Below are 24,002 nucleotides of genomic sequence, written 5' to 3'. Positions count from 1 at the left end.
GTACGAGGGACGTAGATCTGAATGGAGGCTGGCATGACCAAATTTGGCGCGTTCCGTGCACCTCATAAATACGTTCCAAAATTACCTCCCTAATAAATAAAATAAAATAAAAAATCGTATCTCTTCTCATAATCTTTAATTAAGATTAATCTTAATGTTTCAAAAATTAAAAAAAAATTTTTTTTTGTATATTATAGTCAAAAAATCGTATTAAAAGTGTAAAATTTAAAACGAGGTTTCGAGTCCAATGATCCGGAATAAAAATTCGTCGGCCACGTGAGTCTGGAGTTATAAAATAATATTATTTTTAGTCAAACGCTGTTTGTTTGGATTTGCTATATTTGTATATATCAGTGGAGTATCTAGCGCGGCTGGCTCCCAAGCCCTTAAAATTCGCGAGATGGCTGCAACGGCCATCTTGTCGCTAAGAGGTGAAAAAAATGATTTTTCCAAAATTTAACGCGCTTTTAAGTCTTTTTTCATCAAATTTTTTGGATTTTTACTTTATTTAAATACTATTGAGTTTAAGAGCCTTATTTCGGGTTTTACTCGGCTAACTCCGTTCCTGGTTCGTCAGAGGAACGAAATAACGCAAGATAGTAGCGCCAGAGTCGCACAAGTTTCATGTGTTGTGTGTGAACGTGAGTTTGTAGCGTACAAGTGACAAATTGTTAATACCAGTTTTAAATAAGTGTTTTTATTAAAATAATTTGGAGTTTGTTGATTTAAAACTGGAGATACATGGATAAATTTAACTGTAAGTTGTAATTTTTTTTTATCAAAAGTTACCTAGGGGAGGATTTTGGTTTTTTAAAAATACTATTGATTTTTCGGAGACAGATGGGCGTGCGCCGATCTCATCTCGTGAAACTCCATTTCTGTCAATGGACCCTTATTTTTACGGATTTTAGAGTCAGGATTTTTAATACAGGGATTTTTTTTGCTAACAGAGGGAATTTTGAAAAATTTTTTTAAATTCTTTAGGGGCTTTACGCGCGGTTAACCTACAAGCTCGGTAATTCTTGGAGGTCTGATAAATGGGCTTTTCGCAATGATTTGGCTTTCCGAAAATAGATGTGATTCATAACACACGTAATATTGACAGGTCAACCGTGCCGTTTTTTAGTTATAATTACGTCATTAACAGTTTCTTAGAGGGATATTCAAATCAAGGATCCCGATTGGTCGGTTATTTATTTTGAATTTATTCTACGGAAATTATATGAGCTAGTAGCGAATGTTTTTTATTTTTTTAAGGTTGACAAAAAATAAATAAAATTTTTTATTAAAATTTTAATATTAAATTATTTTTAAAATTTTAATGTTAAATTATTTTTAAAATTTTTCAATAGATTAATTATTGCTAAGAAAATTTTCATATAAATATTTTTCATTTACTAATTTATTTTTTTTTTTAAAGTTGACAAAAAATAAATAAAATTTTTTATTGAATTTTTTTAAAGATTAAATATTGTAAAGAAAATTTTTTTTTAATATTTTCTAAGTACTTATTTAATTTTTTTCGATAAAATTTATAAATTGTCAGCTGCCTGTTGATTTTTAATAAACTTAGGTTGTCAATTGACAAATTATAAGTGTCATTAATTAATTATTGAACAATAATTTTTTTTTCTGCGAAATTTATCGGAATTTTAATCAAAATAGAAAAAAAATTTTTAATGTTTTAAAAGTTTTATAGGCAAAATTTTTAATAATTCCCTTTAAATTAAATTATTAGGTATTTAATTAAATATGATATTAATTATTATCCGTCTATATTTTTATTATGGAGCTTAGGGGACTTAAAAAAATAATTAGAGCTTTACAGAAATTAATTTTTGGTGAATCAGAGATTTTTTTAGAAATGAGAGGACTTATTTTTAAGTCTAAGTTTATATTTGATTGTTTACATTGAAATTATTATGATTATAATTATATGGTTATTAATTTTAATCATCTGAAAGTAAAAAAAAATTTTTCAATGTTAGTAATAATAATATTTTTATTAAAAATCAATATTTTCACTTATAATAATTTTTTATAGTGAGTAGATAGTGATCACTACTTAAGTAACTGTACCTCTTAAAATATTGAAAGTACCTCTGTGTTATGACAACGTTTTTCGTAGAAAATTTCTTAAGCTACAATTTTAGATTCTCATAATTTTTCCCAAAAATTAATATTTTAAAAGTTATCATAGTTTTTTGGGTCACTATTTAATAATTTTTTTTTTTTTATTATACAAGCATTTTATAGAATACTATATCTCCTAAAATATTAAAAATAACTCTATAGTATAAAAACATTTTTTGTACACAGAAAAAAGGTTTACTTGAGCCAAGAAAGTATTTTTCTTCCTAATTATTTTCGTGAGCAAAAAAAAATTTTTTTTGACACAAGAAATTTCACTTATTTCAACAAAATTAATTCTCTTGCTTTAAGAAATACGTATCTTAATTAACCCTTCGTAGGTAGCGTGTCTTTTCCGAACTAAGTCGGTGGGATGGTGAGCGCTCCACAGCCGTGTTAAAACGTACGCGCTGTTGCCAAATGTAAACTAATATTATTTCCTTGTAAGACAAAGTATTTTTTAAGTGTTTTATGATTAAATATAATTTTACTTTTATATTTTATCATAAATTTAATTGAATAACAAAATTTTTTTTTTATTTTTATCACATGTGACATAATTAAATTTAACATCTAAGACCAGATTATAAAATTATAATGTGACATTGAATCTAGCTGTCACTTGACAATTTTTAAATTTTTTTTAACAAACAAATTTCTTCAAAAAAATTATTTTAAAAAAATTGCATCTTTAATTTTTTAAAACTTCTGAATGCCAATTTTTTTATAATTATTTTTTGTCATAATTTATTTGTTACAAAAATTCTTAAAATTATCAAATATCCGCTAAATTAATTATCATAATTATAATTAAATTCAATCAAAAAAAATAATTTGAAAAATTGGCATCCATTGTTTTTTTTTTTTTTTAATTCGTTCACCTGAAATTTCTTTGTTTTTTCATTATTTAAATAATTAGTAATATATAAAGCCAGATATCTGTTAATTTTAGTATGGTGTATTATAAAATAATTTATTTACCAATTGTATTATTATTATTATTTTTATATAAATAATATTTAATATGAATGTAATTATTAAATTATTTTGAACAAATCACAAGTTATAATGTAAACAGTAAAAACTAACCTCAAACATTACTTTATTTTTGTACCTCACATGCGGTAAAACAGATTGAAATAGTGGCAGTAACGACATTTGGCAACAGCGCAGTTAGAAAATCTCCCAGAGACTCACTCGCACCGGGCGGGATGGCGCCGCCCGGTTCCGAAAATTGATTTTTTAATTTACTTCGTAAATATTTTTATGCTTTTTAATAAAGTCACAATTTTTAGAAAGGTTAAAAGAATGCACTTAATTTTTTTTCAAAATTATCAATGAACTCAATTTGGAGAAAAAAAAAAAATGCAAAAAAGGCGGCGCCGCGCTCATTATGCGACCTACGAGTAAGGGTTAATCCAAGAAAATTTATTTAAGTCAAGAAAATCTTGTTGTTTTGAGAAAATTCAGCTCCTTGCTCCAAAAAATTTAGTTCTTGATAGAAGTTAATTTTCTTGTCTTGAGAAAATTTCTCTCTTGCTCCAAAAAATTAAATATAAAGATAGAAGTAAATTTTCATTAATATTTTTATTGATTAACATGTTAAATGGGAAGATCAAATAATATTTCATCATTTTTTTTCATTCAATATGTATAATTGCACGCTAAAATAATATAAAATGGGTAAGGTAAAAGCCCCAATTATTGACGCTATAAGAGACAAAGTTATGATTTCATTTTTTTTAAGCAATCAAATATAAATATCGATGAATTTTGTTTGTGGTAATGTCTTCAGTAATGTTTTAACTAATCAATTTCTTTTTTTAAAATGATAATCAGTGATATTTAATAATTAATTTTAAATAATTAAATATATGATCTGGATACACCAATTATTGACAGGTTAAAAAACTGATTGATCTAATTATTGACGTACCGTAACCCCAATTATTGACGCCCCTACTGCACATGCGTCGAATCACTTGGTTATATTGTTATTTATCAAAAACTTAGTATAAAGTAATCAATATTATTAAAGTTAATTAATAATAATTTCTATGAATGAATAATTATTATGAAAAATATAACAATTTATTTAAAAACTTATTTAACACTAAAACACGCCGAGTTATTTGACAGTTAAAAGCCTTGAATATAATCGCGTATATAACGTATTTTATACTTAAAAAAAAGGCGTCATAGCGCTGTTGACTGGCTGTCAATATGGGATTCACCATGAAAATTATGAACTAGTTATTGACTCCCATTATTTAAATATCATAAAGCATACAATTAATTTCGATTATTTAATTTTATAAATATTTCATATATTGTTAATTAAAAAAAAAAATAGATCATATAATTACATGAAAAAATTAATTTAAACTCGGCAGTTAAAAAAAATGCTTTTCTAACCAAAGTTGTTAAGAAAATAGACGCTCGTAAGCTGATTTGATGAACTGGTGCTAACTTTATTTTTTTTTAATAATTAATATTTAATATTTTGAACTGAATGTGATTTTTTTCAATTTTTTAATTAATTAGAATTTAATAAAAATTTATTTGATCGTTATTCTTATTACAGATAATTTAATATATTTAAAAATAATTTAGGGTGTCAATATTTAGACCCCCGTCAATAATTGGGGCTTTTACCTTATCAAATATTTAAGAGAAAAATTTTTTCAAGGTGAGAAAATTTTTTTCTCAGCTGGAGTAGGTGGCGCTGCTTCCCTAAAGTATCTAAAAATCTTGATCAAATATAAAAATTTATTGCATCAAGTATTTATGATAGAATTAAGAAAAAATTACTACCAAGAATAGAATTTAAAGAAAAATTTTTACTTCGGCTAACACAACTTCGGTCTTCTTTCAGGCACCCGACAAATTTTCTTGAGGCAAGAATTTTGTTTTCCAATCAAGAAATTTTTCTTTCTGTGTAGGAAATTTTTTAAGCTACACGGAGAAAATTTTATAGTAGAGTTTATTATCTAGTTATGTTAAAATCTATTAACAGAATTCGATAGTAGTAAATATTATTTAAATAATCAATTAAACCATCTGAATTGTAGTATTTACCATCCTGAAGGTAACTACTACTATTATGATGGTAATCAGTAATAATAACTGTTATTATTTTAATTAGTTACTACTATTATCAAAATAGTAAAAAATATTAAAAAAATTAGGAATCTGCGTTACCGTGGATGCATTTCTGAATAAACTAAAAGCAGCTGTAGTGCAGTGTAGTGCACAAAAAATCGGGACTAAATTCGGATTTAAATTATATTTAAGTTTTTATGTGTCTAAAACAAGTTTCAACGCCAAATTTTTCAAAAAAAAATCGGAATTTCTAAAAAAAAAACAAAATTTTCAATAAAATTTAAATAAAAAAAAAATTAAAATTAAAAAAAAAAATTTTAAATCTTCAAAAAAATCAAATTGTCAAAAAAAAATTAGAATTATTTACATTACATTAGCTAAAATATGGATGTAAATAAAGGATTTAATTAAGTAAATTTATACTATTTTTTTTTTCAGAATATTCGATTGTAACAGTTATAATTTATAATAATTACAATTATAATTTTCGATGGTAATCGTTACCATTCTTAATAGTAGCTATTACAATTGTTAATGATACCACCTATTATTTTGTTACTAATTACTTTTATTACCATTTTACATAGTAGGAGTTACTATTTTTGTATAGTAGGTAGTATAATTAATTTTTCTCCGTGTACAATTTTTCGATAAAATTAATATTTTAGGAGTTATTGCAAATTTAAGTACTAGATCATGATTTTGGATTTCATTAAAAAATATTTTTTTTAAATAATCATAATAATAATTTTCAAATTTAAAATTTAAAAAAAATTAAGAAAAAAAAATTTTTTTCATATTAAAAATTTGATCTTTATAATTATAAAATTTAGTGAAAGTAAAAAAAAATATCACACATTTAGGGTATACATTTAACACATGTAACATCTATTAATACATGAATATACGTATATTTATATATTTATATATTACACAGACCGGAACTTGACTTTCCGTTTCGCGGCTACCGGACATCACGTCCTTGGTTTTTTTTTATTTGTTTTTTTTTCCGGGAAAATATTTTAATAACTAATTTTGATAAACAATATTGTCAATGTCATTAAAATATTATGTTGATTAATTAATGCAAACACATTAAAATTACAAGAATGTAATAACAAATAATATTTTAACTAATTGATAATTATTCTTTTAGAAGCTCTCGGTTACATTATATATTAAATTAATTAACATAAAAAGGGGAAATTTCCCAATTCGGGGCGTTAGAATATAAAATATAAAAATATATAACAAGGGATAATTTTTTAATTATTTATAATGAAGTAAAATTAATCAGCGTGGTAAAAATACTGTTGATTAGTCTTCAGTGGTGTGTTGAGGTATTAATAGTCAGTAGTCACCAGTTTTGTAATATAATATAATATAATACAATATATAACATATACAGTGCATAGCAAGTAAATCCTCTACGATAATGATCAGTACTGCGTCTGAGTGCTTCGCGTGTAATTAGATTAAGCTGTCGAGAGTTTCCACGAAGGGGAATCGGGGAATCTGCTGCTCAAAACATGCAACCTTCTTAAACCCTATAACTATCTCCTAATATTTAATATTCCTAGGTTTAGAATTATTATTTATCATACATCCTCTTGATAAAAAAATTAATATCAATGAGGAAACAATTTATAACAATTAAAATCATTTTTAAGGGATTAATAAGGTGCGCTAGGCCTGAAAAAAATTATTTTTTTTGGCACTAATTGAATTAATTTTATTAAATTAATTATATAGAGTTTTAACTTGATCTAACCGAAATTAAAAATTATTTTTTAATATTTAAATATTAATAAATAAAATTTAAATGAATTACATGGTTAAATACTGAGATTAGTTTTAAATAATAGTCAATAGCTGTTTAATAGAAAAAATTTAAATAAAAATTATCAATTTATTAAAGTTCACCGATTAATTATTTTTTTGACATGAATTTTATTTATTTTATAAAATTAATAATACTCTGTCATTATCCTTGACTTAAAAAAATTTTTTTTAATATTTATTGTACAGAAAATAAAAGTATTTAACAGTTGTGAATTTTTTAGAAAAATAAGGGAATTTTTTGTTAAAAAAAAATTGAAATTTAAAAAAGTAACAAGTTTCAACTTTTAGTCTAGACAAAAGTTATCTTTTTCTATAATTTTTCTAAATTTATAACTCTAAAACTATTAAATTCAGTTAAATTTTATTTTTAATTATCCACGTTAATATAAAAAAATTAATTGATATCAAAAAAAATTTTTTTAATAATTGTTTCCAAGCAATCGAATTTTGTAGAATGTCTCGTTTAATTTAAGTAATTGACACATCTCTCGGAAACTATTAAATAAATTGATTTAAAATTTGAATGAAATATTTTCGAGATCATACTACAAAAAAAATTTTTTTCTCAACTTTTAAATGCACCTTAATAATTCAATTTTCTTAAATTAAGAATTTTTTTTTGAAAATGAATTTTACTAACTAATATATTTTATTTAATGATACTAAAATTAGCAGACCTTTAACAATAATTTTAATTTTTTTATTGATTAAATTAGAACTAAAAAAATATTTTTAAAAAATTGCAGCTATTATTTTAAAAATTTTTTAAACATTGAACTTTTTTTTATTATTTGCAATAATTTTTTCATTAAAAAAAAATTCTAAAAATTGTCAAATGTCTGCTAATTTTATTTTCATTTTTTCTATTGAGTGTCTATAACAAAAATAATATATTCGTATTTTAATTAATGTGATAATTATTAGATATAAAACGAATAAATACAAAAAATATGTTTCTACATTTTTTTATGTTTTAGTTAAATAGTATACAAAGAAACGACCGCTTATCAGGTTAAATAACCCCACTCTAGACAGATTATGATTAACTCATGTAAAAATTGTATTGAGTATATTTTAGACTATCATTAAAAACATTTTATTCGCTATTGAAGAAATTGAGATAAATGTAAGAACAAAAAATAATAATTGTAAAAAAAAAAAAACCGTTTATTCTTGTACTGACTGATTAACAATTTTCCATGAATAAGAAATGACTAAACTAATAAATAACAATGACTCTATACTACATAATAATATGGCGTAATAGTCTTAGTATTCGATTTAGTCATGCTCAGCAATTACACATTAAACATCATGTACCGCGTTTAATATGACCATTAGAGACCGAACTATTAATTTTCACGACCTTAAGCACTCGCTATTATTGTTTGTACTCCTTATATACATATTACATATATTAATATAATAGAGTAACTGTTTTATTTATATATTGAGATACTTTACTTGCAATTTTATGATGTTTCATGATAAAAATAAACTATAAATTGAACATTTGTTACAATTACTCTGATAGAAGGAGTTTTAAGTATTTAATAAGCTTTATTGGCTGTTAATAAATATTTATCGAGAATTTTTCGTCTTGAAATTTGAAATAAATTTTTTTTAAATTATTGTGTAGTGAAAAAAAAATTCACTTGATTAAAAAAAAAAAATTTTTAAACAAATAAAATCATTTTAATGAAATTCATCATCTATATTGTTAAAAGAATAAGAAAAATTTTGTGTCCAGGATAGTCATATGATAAAATCGGTTTTTTTAGTGAAATTTAGTGTCATTGCAAAGGTCTTGATTTGAATTTATGCCTTTTCAAGGTTTCATATCATTCTTACTGATAGTCAATTTATTATGATAAGTATTTAGGCTGCATTCAAAAATGCTCTATCTCTAGAAACATAATTAAGAAATAACCTTGTATCTTTTAAACTATTGACATTTTTAAAGATATAAGCTCATCCCGATGTTACACTCATCGAGACCTTTCATTTGAGTACCAACATCAATTTTTCATATATTTTATATTTTTATATATTTCACAAATACCATATATATAAAATATATAAAAAATGCCATGTGGGTACTTAAATGAAAGGTCTCGAAGAGTGTAACATCGAAATGAGTTTATATCTTAAAAAATGTTATTAATTAAGAAATGACCTTATATCTTGTGAACTATTGACATTTTTAAAGGTATAAGCTCACCCCGACATTACACTCATCGAGCCCTTTTGCACGACTCATGATGCGAAGCATCAGAGAGTGCTTTACGATCGAAAAATTTTTTTCGCCTCATTTTAGCAACTATTTTTAGTATTATAGCCTTATTAGTTCACGGAATCAAGATATTTTGCATACGATTGTCGAGATAATTTAATGGAAATTAATTCCATACTTTCTAAAAATTGATTTACTGCAATAGAAACGGAAAAAAACATCAAAATAGGTCAAAAAATTTTCCTGTCCGTCATGTATGAAACCCCGGAAACATTGTAACTTGTGAAAAAATCAATTATTTGAGTTAAATTTTTTTTTTTTAATTCTAATCGACGATTGTAGGTCACTGAATGCGAATGGTTAATTAATTCAGTGTCGTTTAATTACAATTATTAAAAAACGAAAACTACAAGACTGTATATCTATATATATATCCATGTAAAATTAACATGAATGGTGATATATCTATATCTATAGACATTATGTACATTTTATTCCACCAGGGGCGCTTGTGCAGTACCTTCCTACTACAGCTGTTTTTTCGGCAATTAATTTTGAACGACTTGAGTTTTTTTTTTTTTTTTTTTTTTTATATTTCATAATTAAATGAGCATTATGAGTCGTGCACTTTTGGATTTTCCAAACTTTTATCATTTGACTACCCACATAAATTTTTCATATATTTATATATATTATATATTGTATATATGAAAAATATATCAAAAATGCATGTGGGTACTATAATGAAAGCTCTTGATGAATGTAACATTGGGATGAGCTTATATTTTCATAAACGTCGATATTTAAGAAAGTACAGTGCAATTTAACAAGAATCATTGTTTAACAGCGCAAAATTTTATTTATTTATAGTTCACAAGTCGCAGCAGTCATATGGTAACTGCAAGGTTGCTAGTCTTAATTTAAATAGAAAAATTCATGAACTGAAAAATTTATCTTGATTTATTTATTTAAGAATTTTTTAAATAATTATTCTAATACAATAATAGAAATTTGGAAAAGTATACTATTATTTTTTATTGTAGTATTCATAAGAACATATAGGACAGGGAATATTTAAATTTTGAACAAAATACTGGGACGCTTTTTGACCAAGTAATTATTGAATGAAAAATCATGAAACTTGGCAAGTGTATGTAAATAATATTCCTTCATAAATCGATTCTTTTATTTTTAAATTTAATCATTGAAAAAAACATAACAAAATGATAAATAAATAGGTAGTGTTCGCGCGTAAAACTGCCTTATCTCAGGGCCCATCACATATTCCAGTAAATAAACTTTACTATAAAGAAATTACTAATAAACGTACAACCAATATAATCTTTGAAATTTATTTAATTTTTTGGTTGATTTTTATTTTAGTTTAGATCACTTATAAGCCAGAATTATTAAAATGCAGCTAGATTAGGGTAGAAAACTAATTATCAACAAAAAATTTCATTTACTATACTTTCATGTAGGCCGCAAGAGAGTGCCAAAAGTAAATTATCTAGTTTAATTTTTTTAAGCAGTGTTTAGAGTATTTTCAGTTAGTCTGATAACCTCCAGTGCATTTTAGATGTGTTTCGAATAATCAAACCGATATATTCAATTGGCATTTGTTGTCATTGGTCCAGACTGAATTACCGACATCAGACTGTACTACATGTTCTTAATTAAAAAAATTTTCTAATTCATTTAAAATAATGAAATAATCTCCGTAATCTCGAAGCAAAAGTGAAGCTCTTCTTTAGACTCTTCTCTATACTTTAAATAGTTGATCAAAAACAATATAAAATTTCTATAGAAACTACACAACATATCAACAATTTAATATCCAGATTATTCGAATTGAAATTGCAATTTCATTAGAATTAATTCATTAATCATCTTAGAAATAAAATAAAGATAACAAAAATGACAATTTATCATAGTTTAAAATTAAAAAAATTGTTTTTATAATCAATAGAAGTCTTCAAACTTTGATCAGATGTTTTGTTTCAATAAACTAGCTTATGGTTAATACAAACCATACATCATAACTTTGAGCTTGATCAAGATGAAGATAATTTTATCAAATAATTCCTTCTGTTCCAACTTAAATCGATATTTGCGATCAAGAGTGCATCTCTGGACATTGTACACACAGAATATTTTTTATTATTGCGGAATGGGTTCTGCTAGACGCAGAGACCTATGATTGGTGGTAGAGTATTTGGGGTAACTAATTTATCCAAGAGTCCCCCGTACAGACTCTGTGGGCAGCGTGCCTCTTTCAAAGGGGATGAAATTCAAGGCAATTTCGTGCAATCAACCAATTCTGGGTAGCGTCCTACAACTTATATACATACTCCCATGTAATACTCAACACTGCCACGTCTTGTTGTGTTCCTCACGGCCAAGCTTAGTAAACATACACAGTTGTTGTCTACCTGTATATGTGTATGTGTAATAACACTGATGTAATCATGTGTTACCTGTTATGTAGTTACACGGCATGGTGACACACTCATTTCCTCAAAGGAGACAAACATGCTTCGTTACACCGTCATTATAGCCCAACGATCTAAGCATAAAGATTTTTTTAAGATTATCTTGTAACGATAGAATAATTGGGAAAATTTGAACATGAAAGAAATTTACTATTATAGAACTTTAGGCTTGGAATTAAAATATAAGATGTTCAAATCAATTTGAATTTTTGAAGCTTATATGAGTTACAAGTGGTATTTATTTCTGTTTTCAAAAATTAACTTTCAAATAGCCCGCTTTTTGCAAAAGAGGCGCCATCTAGCGGATTCTACTACAAACATGTAGACTACTGCGCCACCTTCCGGTGATCTCGAACGACACTCGATAAAAAGTTATTACAATTAAATATAAAAAGAGGGGACCATGAATTGCTAATCAGTTTCTTTCAACAATAATACTCGGAAGTTTTTAAATTATCAACATCTGCTAATTAATAAATTTTTTTCATTGTTTTATTTCAAACTTTTCAAAGGTTTTTTATTACCGCGTTTAAAAAATTCTTTTTTTACCCATTAAAAATCATTTATTAACATCAATACAACCTTCAAAATATTTTTATTTTCCAATATTTTAAAACAATAAGTTAAAAAAATTTTTAAATTTGTTAAAATGTGTTTGAAATGTTGAAATAAGCTTTTTTTATCAACCCTACTAAGCGATACTGGATATTGAATTTTAAATTACGCGCTCACTGATGCGTCATCTGTGTAATTAATACTTCATACTACCAACATCAAAATAGAGAAAAAGAAATAGAAACATTTTTTTTAGCGCGAGATTCTTGACCGATCATTTCTTAAATCAATTATACTGTTGATGATATAACAGTATAATTAAAACCATCTACCGTTTGACCATCTGAACGGAATTCTTGACATATTGAATAGTCACTCGATTAATTCAGTTTATTAAGGAGATCCAAGTACTTGGCTAGTATAAATAATGTCTATAAAAAAATAATACGTAGCAATACTTTTGTTATGCATCTTAAAATTATTTTTTAAATTAATTAATAACATTTTTGGGGAAATTTCCGATAAATTTACTCATTAAATAATTATTAACATTTAATTAATTAATAAAAAATATAGCACTCTGAATTAACGGTATAAACTTGACAACACTGCAAGAATTCCCTAACCTTAAAATTGATTTATGTTTACTGTCTAACTAAAATGACTAAGATCTTCTAGCATTTAAAAAACCGTGGTTACTTATGCGCCGAGTGAACTGCGCAAGCGGTGTTGTCAAGTCAAATACACGACTTTAAAGAATGCAAGTTTCGAGTGATTTTTCATAAAAAATATAAAATATCTTCGTAATACGTTGGGAAACCTACTTTTTTTATTGTTTTAATCGAAAGCTTATTATTTTTTCAATCAAATTCAATGAAAATAAAATTTTTTTTTAATTGTTAATTGCATTAAATTCTTAACCAAATACACGGCTGGTGGAATCTCTATTCACATGTAAAAATTACAATTTTCAAACCTAATTATTTCATTGAATATCCCGGAAACTTACTGTTTTTTAATTTTGTTATTAATTATTAGGCTACGTAGATTGAATTTACAAATTTTCAGGAAGTTTTAAAAATTTGACTACTTCACTTAGATCTCCTTAAATCCGAAATTTTAATATACTTTACTTAATTCTTGTTTCGAAGGTCTTTTAAATTGACCTTAAACTTACAAATTCGACATTGGTCATAAAAAATGGCACTCTCATTTCCAGAAGCCAATCAATTGCAGGCTCCAATCCAAGAAAAAATACTTCATAAATTCATTGTGTCTCTCCGGTGGCGTTTTTATTTACAATACAGATAAGACGTTGTGTATAAATAGTAACTTTATCCGTATGGATGATGCATTAACGGAGCTTTTTCCTTCCCTCGTTTCTAACAACGTCCATCGTGATTGAATTGAGATGGAAAACAATTCTCAGATTTCTGAGTGCTTTTCTTTTTTACAGATGTAAAAAAAATGCATAATTTTTTCCGTATATCTAACTGATCTTCATTGACCATTGACCATTGAATATCGAGCTTCTGGGTTTGAAATATTGTCTCTTATTTGCTCTCTGGTTCAAAGAACAGTTCCTATGCACATCTGGGGTCTAGGTCACAATTCACGATCAATAATTTCAAATACCAGAATGTGAAAGTCATACTTATACTTTTTGTCACTTTATGTTGACTGATATTTTGACTGGGGCTTGTTGCGGTCCAAATAAAATATTTTTCTTCTTAATTATTTTCTTGAGCGAAAAAAAAATTTTTTTTGGACACAAGAAATTTCACTTATTCCAACAAAATTAATTCTCTTGCTTTAAGAGAATTACATATTTTGATCCAAAAAAATTTATTTAAGTCAAGAAAATCTTGTTGTTTTGAGAAAATTCAGCCTCTTGATCCAAAAAATTTAGTTCTTGATAGAAGTTAATTTTTTTGTCTTGAGAAAATTTCTCTCTTGCTCCAAAAAATTAAATATAAAGATAGAAGTAAATTTTCATAAATATTTTTATTGATCGACATGTCAAATGGGAAGATCAAATAATATTTCATCATTTTTTTTCATTCAATATGTATAATTGCACGCCAAAATAATATAAAATGGGTATCAAATATTCAAGAGAAAAATTTTCTCAAGGTGAGAAAATTTTTTTCTCAGCTGAAGTAGGTGGCGCTGTTTCCCTAAAGTATCTAAAAATCTTGATCAAATATAAAAATTTATTGTATCAAGTATTTATGATAATTTGAATAATGAAAAAATGACTTCTACCAAGAATAGAATTTCAAGAAAAATTTTTACTTCGACCAACACAACTTCGGTCTTCCTTCAGGCACTCGAAAATTTTCTTGAGCCAAAAACTTTGTTCTCCAGTCAAGAAATTTTTCTTTCTGTGTAAATTTGGAAATATGATCGTATTAATTCAGTATTTTTTTTTAAGAGATGAAAATAAAGAAATTAATAGTTAATATGTTGGACAAATAAAGATAAAAATTCGGTATTATAGTTTGGTTTATTTGTAAGTGTTAGAATGACGGGAATTATTGAGGACTAAGGAATGATTTTATATGAAAAATAATCATAGTTTTTGTGTAAGTAAATGTCAAGCCATAGATACAATATAATATACAGTATATATAGATATAAATAGATACGTATAATCCATTAGACGAGTTGTAATCCAAAACTGAACAAACAAGGGTGGTCTTAGATTAAACGTGGTGAATGAATAGACCAAGGGATATGATCTTTACTAAAAGCTTGCATCAATAAGAATCTTAAGTTTCAAGACAGGTATGCAGTAAAATCTTACCATTTACTTTTATTTAGCAAATTTTATAGGAATTTATTGAATTTTTGGCTCGCTGTTCGTGATTTTCACAACAGTTTTAATTAATGAGAAGGATAATAAAATTTTAACTCGAGTTTATTCTTATTCGAGAACATATGGCCTATGAGTTACAATAATTAATAACAGTTATATAATGAGTAAATAAATTTATTTCCATTAAGTGAACCTAAAATTCGTTTGTTTAGAGATTTTTGGACTTTCTAACACTGACTGTTTCTAAAAAAATAAAGCGAATCAGCTTGTCTTTGAACTTGTCCAAGGCAGTCGCTCGAAAAAAAAGCTCACCAAGTTCCACCATGAGTTTCTGTTGAAAACTCTGAAGGCATTATCCAGATGACACTGCGGTTGATAATGTTCTTTGGTTTTTAAAATAAAAGACGCTGACCATTTCTGAACTGATTTATTTAGAGCGTTAATCTCAGAGCTAGATCAAGGTAGTTGTCCAAAAAAAAAGTATTTTTAATTACACAAAGTTAGCATGATAATAGTAAGCGACACTCTGTGACTTTCCTCACACAATATCCAAATTATTGCAATAACTTACAGCCTCAATAAAATCGATAAAAAAAATTATTAAGTTAAAGTTAACCTGACTGTAATAAAAATTACTTAATCAGGTAACTAGTGCCTTTTTTAAAAATGAGCTATCTCTTCTAATTCGAGAGTTATTTAAGAACAGTCACGGTAATTGGGTTATTTCAATTTTAATAATTGTAAATTCCCACCGTTTCCACAATTATTTACTGATTTACCTCATCTTCGAACTCGTCCAAGGTGATCATCCGAAGAATAGGTAAGCCGAATTTCATCAAGATTGGTTGGAAATTCACGTCGATATTCTTATAAAAGCAGTTATAAGTTATAAGTATTATACAATTACTGATTTTTAAAGAAATTCATTTAATCATAAGAAAATTCTATCAGAAATCAGCCCTCGAAAGGAGCAAGGATTCAGTGATCGAGAACGTGTCAGAGCGAAGGACTGAAAAGAGATGGCGAAGGTGGCCGAAAGGGGGTTGAATTTAATAGGAGGATGGGTATGGCGGCAATGTGACGGGCGCCGGGGGTGGCGCCGCGACGCTTTGGCGCCTCTCATCCTGTCTTTCTCTCCAGGTCCTTTTTACACCCACTTCACCGATCGCAAACTCCGCTGGAGCACTATATATTGTAGACATCAAGCATTGCTCCATATCTATAACCCTGTACCTGCAATTCCTCGTGCTCCCATAACCCGCGAGTGCTTTTCCGAGACCTAGGAGGGATTTATCCTTCTCTTAAGGGTCTTATTTTTTTGATAAATATTTCGACGTATTTTCTCTATCAACCTCCGATATTATTTATTTTATTTTATTTTTGTTATTTTTATTGCCTCGCGTAAAAAGATAATAAAAGAAGTTGATAATACGTAATCTTGTAATGGGCTCGTTAGACACGTACTTTGGATGCCGATCGTTTATATCAATCGTAAATCCAGTTTAATCCAGTTCAATTAAATAGAGTCCCCTCTTTTAACTTATCCTTATACTTAAACTTAAAGTTAATATGTTTATGCGTACACACTGAAACATAAATATCGGTTATTAAAATAATAACTTTTTGTTTATTGCAGATTCCACGAAAACGATCGACTAAAACGACTCACGGATTCACTAATTTAAACAACTATTTTTATACTTAGGTGAGTTTATCATATTTAATTTCAAATTTAATGAGCCAAATTAATCGAGTATTCAAAATGTCAAGAATTCCGTTCCGATGGTTAAACGGTACATGGTTTTAATTATACTGATATCTTCAACAGTATAATTGATTTAAGAAATGATCGGTCAAGAATCTCGCGCTAAAAAAAATGTTTCTATTTCTTTTTCACTATTTTGATGTTGGTAGTATGAAGTATTAATTACACAGATGGCGCATCGGTGAGCGCGTAATTTTAAATTCAGTAGCCAGTATCGCTTAGTAGGGTTGATTAAAAAAGCTTATTTCAACATTTCAAACACATCTTAACAAATTAAAAAATTTTTTTAACTTATTGTTTTAAAATATTGGAAAATAAAAATATTTTGAAGGTTGTATTGATGTTAATAAATGATTTTTAATGGGTAAGAGAAGAATTTTTTAAACGCGGTAATAAAAAATCTTTGAAAAGTTTGAAATAAAACAATGAAAAAAATTTATTAATAAGGAGATGTTAATAATTTAAAAACTTCCGAGTGTTATTGTTGAAAGAAACTGATTAGAAATTCATGGTCCCCTCTTTTTATATTTAATTGTAATAACTTTTTATCGAGTGTCGTTCGAGATCACCGGAAGGTGGCGCAGTAGTCTACATGTTTGTAGTAGAATCCGCTAGATGACGCCTCTTTTGCAAAAAGCGGGCTATTTGAAAGTTAATTTTTGAAAACAGAAATAAATACCTCTTGTAACTCATATAAGCTTCAAAAATTCAATTTACATTTGAACATCTTATATTTTAATTCCAAGCCTAAAGTTCTATAATAGTAAATTTCTTTCATGTTCAAATTTTCCCAATTGTTCTATCGCTACAAGATAATCTTCAAAAATCTTTGTGCTTAGATCGTTAGGCTATAATGACGGTGTAACGAAACATGTTTGTCTCCTTTGAAGAAATTTGAAGTACACGGAGAGAAAAATGTGGAAATCATTCCTATAATTTTAATGAAATATTTTCCTATACAATTTTAGGAGCAATTACTTAAATTATAGGAATTATGCCCATAATTTTTGGGAAATGTTACTATAATTATGGGAATGGTTCTTATAATTATAGGAACGATACCTATAATTATAACTGTAATATCGGCATGATTCTCATAATATATAGGAATAGTTTCTATAGTATTATAGGAACCATTCCTATAATATTATAGGAATCATTTCTATAATGTTATGGGAACCATTCTCATAATATTATAGTGATGATGCCTAATAATATTGAGAAATTTATCATTACAATTTAAGTTATTTGTCACTTCGATGACCACTTTGAAGCATTTGAAATTATTAGTAATATTGATTATTTTACTTGCTTCCCAATAACATCATTTGAAATATCTAAAATACGTAATATTGTTTATATAAACAATAAAAGTTACATGCCCAAAAGGTGGATTTAATTAATATTCAACGTATGTATTGTAAATAAATAATTTGTTTTAATAATAAAATGAAATTGTAAAAATAAACAATAAATTTCCATATCTATTTTGCTCCTCTAATTGTATAGTGAGAAAATGTCCCGTTCATTAGAGAAACTTTAGAATTGCTACATAATTTTTCAATATTATCTAACACAATAATAACTGAGTTGGTATAAACAATTTAAGATTAAATACAAACGTAAATAAAAATTATGAAAAAGAAATTTTTTCACTCTAGTGAAAGATCAATTTTTATTTACAAAAAAAAATTTATTAGCAAAAAAATATATAATAATTACTTTATGTTTTTGAAGTGATTGCTTCATTATTACACGGAAAAAAGTAAACTGTAATATTCACTCGGATTCCGGTTAATTTTTATAGTTTCAAACAGTAAAGCGGACATCGGGGTAGCAAAAATATAAATATTACAGAACTTAATGTAGAAAGTATAAAAGCCACAATTTATAATTTAATATCCAAAATAAGTGATTAGTAGCTGTCACTATAGTAAATAACGACTCTTTCATCTTAAAAAATTACAGTTTCAAACAGTAAAAATTGCCATTTCAATATATAGTCCATATTATGAGGAGAAGGGGAACTCAGATGAAAGAGAAGGGGGTCTCACTCTGGGAGAATTTCACATTTGAAACAGTAAAAATTATACTTTTAAAATATACATTTTACCAGTCCAAGCAAGTCAATAATTACAGTTTGATTTTTAGCGTTGCGTTTAAAATTTAACATTTTACTTTGTAAATATTGACGTTGCTTGTATTAGAAATTTACTAACTTTATTTTATACTTTTTACATATCATAAGATCATTTTTTAGGTAGGAAATGATAATTATCAAAGTCTGAATTCTTAATTATTATACTTTAATATTTTAGACATTTAAATAGCGAATATTACTGTTTAAAATAGTATTTTCTTCCATGTAAAGAGTAAATTGTAACGTTTAAATGGTAAATATTATAAAGTGAATAGTAAAATCACGATTTTACTGTTTGAAATGGTAATTTTTAGCAGTCAATCATTACTTATTAAAAATCGGCTGTTATTTATTACAGTTTACTTTTTTCCGTGTATAACCATAAACATTCTTCTATTATTATGTGCGTCATTCCCATAATATTATAGGAACCATTCCTATAATATTATAAGAACCATTCCTTTAATAATATAGGGACCATTCCTATAATATTATAGGAACCATTTCCATAATATATTGAAGCAATTCCATTATTGTATAGGAACTTTTCCAATAAACTATGGGTATGGTTCCCATAATGAGCATATGATTGATACCTATAATAATTATTTTATTATAGAAACCATTCCTATAATTTTTGGAAAGGTTCCTATAAATTTCTCTCCGTGTAGTATATTTCAATAAAATTTTTTTTTTTCAACAAATGTAATATTTCCTTCAAAATAAATCACAAAATTTCTCTACACAGCCCCTACAATTTTCTCCCGAGTAAATAAAAGGGAAATCCGTTAATTTGTTATGATAATCGTGAAGATGGGGCAGATGGAAAAGTTTCAACAGATGTCCAGCCGAAAGGTCGATTTCGATTACCGATAAGTTGACAATCGAGCGAGGGTGTCACCGACTATGGACGACCGCTACCAAATTTGACTCCTATCTCGATATTAAGAGTTCGATTAAAATCTACTACGCCAAATTACACGAGGTTTTATCGGACGAGGATAAGCAAACTTGACACATTCGATTTACGTTTGCCGTGACGATTAAATGTTAAGCGTCAGTCACTCACTTTCGTGCTCATCGAAAACGTTGAATTTTTCATTTTCGGCGGGAGTTAACTCCAGGATGGGAAATGCGAGAACAATACCAAGAAATTTAAAAGCCGACCCCTTTAATGTACATACTCTTTCTGGAGGTTGGTGCGCCTCATCATCGCGTGCCTATTCAAATTTAACGGGCCATATTTGTCGCAATTAAGTGTTATGTTTATAAGTCTACGGTGCGGAACTATTTCAATATTAGTTTATATATATACAGACTTAAGGTGCATTGAATTCTGAAAACGAAATGTCGAGGGTGACGGGATTTTACGACGAACTCGTGCCATAGGAAAACCACCATTTCTTCTTCTGAGTCATGCCATTTTATTTTTTCTTTATGTCATCGATTACTTTTAATTTATGGTCAATACAATAAACGCGTAAAAATTTCATTTTTTTTATATAGACCGGCTGTAAAATGATTATTTTTTTTTTCATATTGAAATCGAATGACTTCCATTTTTTCCCATATTAAGTCTAGATTTATGGATTGAAAATTTCTTGACCGATGCACCTTTCTAGGGGTGGGAGTCAGCTGCTTTCTAAAAAGAGAAACTGCCCTACGGTCATTCTGTAGCGAATTGGTAAATAATTAGATTTGGCTACTTTCGATTTGGATGAATTTTTCTCAGATGCACTGATATAAGGATTTAGTATGGAGTACTTAACTGATTTAGTAACAAAATTTTTAGTCATTTATTTGGGATAAAAAAATATTTTTTACCCATCAATATTATTTGCTACAGTTTAATAAATTATTTTTTTTATTCTAAATAAATTATATTAATATAAACAAAGCTTTATTATATCAAAATAAATATTTGTTTCCACCAAATAATATTTAGTAGTAGGTACTAAATATTTATTTGGTAAGTATTGCCGGTAGATGGCTATGCTTTAATTCCAATGTGATACATAACCTATTTACTGACTCAGATTATTTTATTCAGCTCGATTTTGGGAGATTTATCTTCCCTTTGAAAACAAACATACTCTCAAATGGCCTATATATAATTTCTCAGTAGAGTTTAGTTTAAATTTTTCAATTTGTCTATTATTGATATGTTAAAAACTTGTTTAATTTTAAATTTTATAAATGTCTCAAATAAAAAATTATAATTTAATGAGATTCTTTTCTTTATAATACCTTATAGTTTCACTTAAAATTATTTATTTTAATTATTTTGATTTATTTTGAGTAAAAAAATTAGGTACGCTAAAATTAGTTAAAAAATTAATTTCTTTAATACTAATAAACGATTTATTGAGTAGCAATAAATAATTTGTTAAATACTACTAAATATTTATTTGGTGGAAATAAATGGGCTTTAATAAATGATTTAGTAACTATTACTAAATATTTGGTAATGAGAGGTTCGTTACCAAATAATTTAGTAACTATTACTAAATCTTATCAAATAAAACTAAATCCTTCTATCAATGTAGGTACTAAAACTTCTTTGGTAAGTATTGCCGTTAGATGGCTATGCTTTAATTCCAATGTGATACATAACCTATTCACTGACTCAGATTATTTTATTCAACTCGATTTTAGGAGATTTATCTTCCCTTTGAAAACAAACATACTCCCAAATGGCTTATATGTCATTTCTCAGCAGAATTTAGTTTAAATTTTTCAATTTGTCTATTATTGACATGTTAAAAACTTGTTTAATTTTAAATTTTATAAATGTCTCTAATAAAAAATTGTAATTTGATGAGATTCTTTTATTTATAATACCTTATATTTTTACTTAAAATTATTTATTTTAATTATTTTGATTTATTTTGAGTAAAAAAATTAGGTACGCTAAAATTAGTTGAAAAATTAATTTCTTTAATACTAATAAACGATTTATTGAGTAGCAATAAATAATTTGTTAAATACTACTAAATATTTATTTGGTGGAAATAAATGAGCTTTAATAAATGATTTAGTAACTATTACTAAATATTTAGTAATAAAAGGTTTGTTGCTAAATAATTTAGTAACTATTACTAAATCTTATCAAACAGAACTAAATCCTATCAGTGTGTTTTCTCTTAATATAAAACAAAATTATTTTTTGAAGTTTTGCAAAATTTAAATATTTTTAAAAATAGTATTTTTTATGGTTTGAATGGTTGAATTTTTGATAAGATCCAAAATTATCTTTCCAATTTTCAAATAATGGATAATAATAGCGATAGTGAGAGTGACAAATAAAAAACCATAGGTGGTTGTGACGATAATTTTGAACGTAGGGTGAAAATAATTTCGGAAAATGAAGTTTATTGAAGCCAAAGAAGAATAAGGAGGGTAGATTGTCACTCAGAGGCACGACGTGTAAGGCGATGCCCTCAACAGGGGGTGAATTGAGATGTACGGGCTATTTATGCAGCACTTTCGACCGGATACCCGTGTATGTACATCGTGGGGCGGCTTCTAACCCGGCGGCCTCGGGAACGAGGGTAGCTGCGGGATACGGATTAATAAAATCTATTTTTTACTAAAACCCAAAATTTATGTAACAGTAAACAGTGAACAGCATTAGGCAGGAAATGAAAAAAGCTTTTAATATTTCAAGTTTTGAATTCACGGGGAGCTTATCAGTTTGAGTGTCGATCAAACGCTAGGACTTATATTATCGGCTCGATTAATCACAAGTACCATTCAAATGTAAACACACATCAACACGGGTTTGGGTGTGTGTCTTTAAAATTCAAGCGATGCATCGCCGTACTTGTCGGGCAATTTCCACCCGGAACTTCGACATTGCCACATTCAATTGGGAATTGGATAAATGGATTTTGGAAATAGTCCAGTCGATTTATCTGAGAATACACCATCAACAATTGTTTAAACATCCTCATTACGGGGCTTAGAGCTCCATTTTTGCTTCCAAATTACAGAGTTTGTTCGAAATTCGGGTGAACAACAATTATTCTTCATACATCAGCAGAATTTCAATTTGAAAGACATTGCATACCCTCAAAAGCTTTCAAATCAGCAGATCCAGTGATAAAAATCCTCTTCACAACTCTCACTTCTAAGGACCCATTCCGCAGGGCCAATTGGCGCCCAACCGTCTAGCCAATTCTGATTGACAGATCTAGATTCTATTTTCCTTATTAAAATCTCACTTCTCTTTTCCTTTCGAAAAATTTAAACTTGAATTTGAATGAACTGAACTTGAAAGTTTTGATCTGTAGCCAAACTTAAAAAAAATTTACTGTTTTCGATCTACTATTTAAAGAGTTTTTGATCTGTTTTATTTTTAAATGACCTGGGCGTTGAAATAGTTGAACATCTTTCCTGTTTAGAGTGCTTTTAATAAAACTGGGCCGAAAAATTTGATCTGTTTTTAGTCTGATTAATCTATACTTGAACTTGCTGTTTTTTTTTTAAACTTCTATTAAAATTTTCTACTATTTTTGATCGAAAATTCGTTGAAATAGTATTATTACGGAGAAAGAAGGTAAGATTTATTATGGCGCTTTAAAAGATTTTGACTCTAAATGTCTGAATGATAAAAGTAGACTAAAGTTGGCCCGGATGCAATCAAAAACCGCCTGACAATCTGACTAAAAAAATCCGATTTTAATCTTGAGATTATCGAAAACAGATTAAATAAAATACCGAAGATAGTCTTGAGATGGTATGACGGTAATAGCACGCAAAAACCGACCAAATTTATCTGTAAGATAGATACACAAAAATTGAATCAAATCAATCATCAAAAATTGTCATTTGTTCCAAAACTGTTGAAATTTTTTACCCAGGATGATAGTCCTTTCCAACTAACTATAATTACACACAATCACTATTAATTTTCTCAAAAGTCA

The 24,002-nt window shown here is 27.1% G+C and overlaps 1 protein-coding gene across 4 annotated transcripts in view; it reads left to right on the top strand.

The window, feature by feature from the left end:
- Positions 1 to 565: 565 nt before the first annotated feature.
- The window catches only part of LOC123269346 (talin-2), a 53,556-nt gene continuing 30,119 nt past the window's right edge, over positions 566 to 24,002 (top strand). The window contains exons 1-2 of one of the 4 annotated variants that reach the window (XM_044734967.1): positions 566 to 757; positions 16,809 to 16,877. The gene's annotated coding sequence lies outside the window, so the exon portion shown is untranslated. The remainder of the gene's footprint in view (positions 758 to 16,808; positions 16,878 to 24,002) is intronic. The other 3 variants (XM_044734966.1, XM_044734962.1, XM_044734964.1) reach the window with 3 other exon arrangements.

Source organism: Cotesia glomerata, linkage group LG7, assembly GCF_020080835.1.
Source record: "Cotesia glomerata isolate CgM1 linkage group LG7, MPM_Cglom_v2.3, whole genome shotgun sequence".
Taxonomy (NCBI): Eukaryota; Metazoa; Arthropoda; class Insecta; order Hymenoptera; family Braconidae; genus Cotesia; species Cotesia glomerata.
The sequence above is the reverse complement of the archived record's forward strand: the minus strand, read 5'-3'. Positions and strand labels throughout refer to the sequence as shown.